Here is a 5,000-nt window from a genome sequence, read left to right as displayed (position 1 = left end):
TGTTTTCATTGCTTTCAATTTTCATTTTACATTTGTCTTGGATCTTGGATTGGAGAATTGAAGAAATTCTGTTTCAATCTCAATCTTGGATCTCTCTGTTTTCTTTACTTTACTGTTAATTGAATTTCATTTACGGTTCATTGTTCTTCATCTCTTTTCCTTGCAATTTACAATTTCCTTGCTATTGTTCTTGTTTGATCTAGGAAGGCATTGAGATCTAGACTTAGTTTTCTAGTCTCTGGGTCCTGAGATCTGAATTTCTCATTTCAATTCCCTGTTTATTGCTTTTTCTGTTCATTTACTTTACTGCTTCAAGATCCGGTTCAATCCCAATTCCCTTTCCCTCTTCTGTTTGATGCAATTTAGTTTTTCCTTGTTTAAATTCTGCAAATCCATTCCCCAATTCCCTTTATATTTCAAGCAATTTATATTCCTTGCACTTTAAGATTCCGCAATTTACATTTCTTGCACTTTAAGTTTCTGCCATTTAATTTCTTGTTCTTTAAGTTTCAGCAATTTACTTTCCCGCTCTCTTTAATTTCATGCAATTTACATTCTGCAATTCATAAATCACCCAACCAACACTTGATTCGCTTGACTAAATCAACCACTAAACTAAAATTGCTCAATCCTTCAATCCCTGTGGGATCGACCTCACTCCCGTGAGTTTTTATTACTTGATACGACCCGGTACACTTGCCGGTTAGTTGTGTGATGTTTTGTGAGAGATTCGTTTCTCATCAAAATAACTCATCAAGTTTTTGGCGCCGTTGCCGGGGATTGAATAGATTGACAATGATTAAGTGAGGTGGTGATCTAGATCAAGCACTTTTTCTTTATTTTTCTTTAATTTTTGACTAACCCACTAACTGTTTGAAGTTTTGTCTCAACCGGCTACATCCAATTTTCAAGAAAATCACTGTGTTTTCTATTGATTGATTTATATGTCACAAGGAAGGAGGAGTCTCTGAGAAAGAAGAACATCACAACATGAAGCCACAACTCATTACACTAATAGAGAACAATTGTTCCTATGGTGGAAATCCCTTGGAGGACTCTAAACAGCACCTATCCATTTTTCTGAAAACATGTGGGGCTGTCAATCTCAATGGTGTAGACCATGATACCATTAAGCTCATGTTATTTCCCTTCTCACTGAAGGATGAAGCAGCACAATGGCTTGAAACCTTTCCTCAAGGAAGTATAACTAGTTGGGATGAATTGGTTGCCAAGTTTCTAGCCAAATTTTCCTCACCCCAACAACACATCAAGATGAAAGAAGGAGTACATCCATTCATACAAAGAGAGGAAGAACCACTGTTCAAAGCATGGGAGAGATACAAGAAAACAAATGACAAGGTGGATTTCCGAGCGTTTTATGAAGGATTAACCTCCGAAACAAGAAAAGCAGTAGATTACTTCTCAGATGGCCTACTCAAGGCAACAGCAACCATCCAAGGAACTGCAGAGTTCAGTAACAAAGGAGCCAATAACCAACACTCATTTGAGACGCCACAGAATGCAATTTCAGAAAGGGAAGCAATGAATCTTGAAGGGGTGAGAGCAATCATGGATCAAAACAAGCAGCTACACCAGCAAACTCAACAGCAATTGGAATCAATAGCTAGACAAATTGATTCTCTACATTCTGCCACATTGAATGCACAATTTCCACCATGGAAACCACATTCTTATTTAAGAATGAGGGAATTTCAGCATCAGGAACAAAGGGACTTCAACTATAATAACCCCAACTTCCCAAACCTGCAAAAACATCACCATACCAACAAAAATCACTACACACCACCCCAATATACACACCTCCAACCTTATCCTACCCCACCACCTGCCCAAAATGACTTCCATCAATCACCACAATTTACACAGTCACAACCAATCCTAAACTTTCAAAAACTCTATGTTCTAGAAATGATGATGGAAAGGTTTATGAAAATCCAAGAAATGACATTAATAGAGCAGGAAGACATAAGGAAAAACCAAGAGGCATATCTCAAGAGAATTGAAAGGTACATGGAACAAATGGTTCAAAACCCTGCTAAATTGGGTGAGAGAGAGGGAAATATATCCCTAAGAGCCATTGAAGATGACTCGAAGAACAATGAAAAAGCTGCTGAGTTGAAAGGGAAGACAGTTATGGAAAACAAGGAGAAGCCTACGGTAAGAGGAGGAAACCAAAGGCAACTGAGACTTCAACTTCCATGATCAGAGGATGAAGAATGTCAAGCTAGTGACAATAAAAGAGCGCTTGTTGGGAGGCAACCCAACCTGAGGTAGTTTTCTTTCCATAGTTATTTTAATAAAAAGGTTAATTAACTTCATCTATAATGCAAGAAGCTAAGTTTGGTGTTGCACACCAACACAATCTAAGGGAGAATGAAGGATTCTAAGTTTGGTGTTCCACCAAAATCTTACTTAAAAGCACATTCTCACTTTCTGCATAATATAGGCTTCAAGCATACTGGATGAACTAGTTAGCCATTTTACTGCATTTCTTAGTTTCCAGTTCTATCACTTGTGAAAGAGAAAAAGAAATTATCACACATGGTTAACCATGGGCAAGGTACTAAGTTTGGTGTTCCCACACCAAAGTAAGTTCAAAAAGCCCGAAAATAAATCATGAAAATTAACCATTGTTTCCAAGTGCTTGGGGAACAAGCAACTTTCAATATCATTGCAGAGGCCCATACAAGCTGTTAGAAGGATTAAGCATCATCAACCAAAGAGACAAAAGATGAACTTAAAGGCCAGCAATGATGATGATGAGAAGAAGGAAATCAAGCAAACTTCAACAGGTTGTATTGTTAAGTCATTGTTTTGCATCAAATATTGCTGTGATTGAAAGTTGGATTGTATCCTGATCTATCCTGCCTATCTGCATAGCATAGTTTTTTTTATTTACCCCTGCCTGCCTGCATAACATAGTCTTTCTTTATAAGTCAATAAGCAAGGTGTCTGATCATTCACAACATTCTTATCTTCAAAACTTGTTTGCACTCAATTTTCAAGAAATGCATCACATGAAAGTTCTTTGAAAAGAAGGATTAAGGAATTAAACAATTTTGAGGCAAGCAAAAGATTAGGAGAAGTGGTGGTTCTGGTTATATGATTTTGTACTGAGGTTGCATGCTTGTGAAAACTTGCATGGGAGCTCATAGGCAGGACATGAAGTTCAAAGAAGTATTGTGGAGATTCTCAAAAATCTATTGATCCAAGAAGCAGCAAACAAAACAAAAGAAAGAAAAGAAAATACAAAAACAAAAAGAACATGGTCCAAGGCTCTGAGCATCAATTACTAGGCAGAAAAGAAAGAAGAAACAATGACTCAAAGAGTTGTTAGCCTAGTAAAATGCTTGTGGTTGAAGTGTGTCAAGGAAAGAGGCTTGAGCAAGTAAATCCTTAGGGGTGTTTTAACACCTAATACCTTAAAACCAACTGGTTTAGGAGTATTGATTGAAAGCTTATCTAAAGAGCCGCTTTGAGACATGATACTTAGAGTCGAGACCAAGGCACAGAAACTATAAGCTGCTTCAAGGTGATTACACATAAAGAGATCTCCATGGTACCATTTGAATGAAAATCCTAAGACCTACGACTCCCAATATGTAAGGACTAGTGAGCACTGAAGCCCTTGCATGAGCATATGATTTAGAGTTCACCCCACTGATACTTGATCACTTCACTCACTGCACTTTACAAGTGTTCCTCAATCCATCTTAATTGAAAGAACTTTGGAGCATAAATCTATTTCTTGCTTGGGGACAAGCAAGCTTTAAGTTTGGTGTTGTGATGACAAGTCATCTTAGCCCATTTTAGCTAGTCTTTTTCTTTAGTTTACATTAGAATTATGCACTTTCTTGAGCTACAAGCAAGCTAATTGAGTAGATTTTCATATTTCCCTTGATTGAACCAACCATATGTGAATTCATGCCATTTCATGAGGTTTTGAGCTATATTTGTTGCATATTGTGGAAGATTGAATACCTCATGATTTTGAGCAAAGCTTTGATTAGTTTGGTTGATCAATGATAGGTGAAGAAGGCTTGGAGAAAGGTTGAAGCAAAGAGGAATGGCTAGAAGTGAAGAGAGGACAATGGAATAAGTGAGAATTGAACCGGGTTGCATGAAGTTAGCCCCAACGTTAGCCCCCTAACTTGGAGGCTAACGTTGGGCATGTAAATCACTCCCTGGAAGTGGCCAACGTTAGCTCCAACGTTAGCCCCCTAACTTGGAGGCTAACGTTGGAACTTGAGAATTTCTCCCCTGGGCACCAACGTTTGCGCCAACGTTAGCCCCCTAACTTGGAGGCTAACGTTGGCACATGAACCACAAAGGGGAGTAGGCCAACGTTTGCGCCAACGTTAGCCCCCTAACTTGGAGGCTAACGTTGGCGCCACTAATATCAAGCATTGCCAACGTTAGGGTCAAAGTTAGACCCCTAACGTTGGCACCAACGTCCAAACCAGGGAATTTAGCTTGCTGATATGAAAAGTTAGGGTCAAAGTTAGACCCCTAACTTTGACCCTAACGTTGAGATCATCTTTGGCCAACTTCAAAAACCGGTTCAATTGGTTCACTTCGGTTCTTCTTCAATCTTCAAAGAGCAATCAACCAAGGCCTCTTTCAACCCAATTCCACCAAGAACAAAGGCCCAACTCAAGGCTTGAAGATCATTTTGGAAAGTGTATAAATAGGATAGAATTCAAGTTATTAGGGAGCTTTCCTTTTAGAATTTTCAATATAGTTTTCGGAGAGCTTTTGAACTTGAGTGAACTTTAATTTCTTGTTTTCATTGCTTTCAATTTTCATTTTACATTTGTCTTGGATCTTGGATTGGAGAATTGAAGAAATTCTGTTTCAATCTCAATCTTGGATCTCTCTGTTTTCTTTACTTTACTGTTAATTGAATTTCATTTACGGTTCATTGTTCTTCATCTCTTTTCCTTGCAATTTACAATTTCCTTGCTATTGTTCTTGTTTGA

This window comes from Arachis ipaensis, chromosome B6 (genome assembly GCF_059453495.1).
Source record: "Arachis ipaensis isolate K30076 ecotype BB chromosome B6, ASM5945349v1, whole genome shotgun sequence".
NCBI classification, from domain to species: domain Eukaryota; kingdom Viridiplantae; phylum Streptophyta; class Magnoliopsida; order Fabales; family Fabaceae; genus Arachis; species Arachis ipaensis.
The sequence above is the reverse complement of the archived record's forward strand: the minus strand, read 5'-3'. Positions refer to the sequence as shown.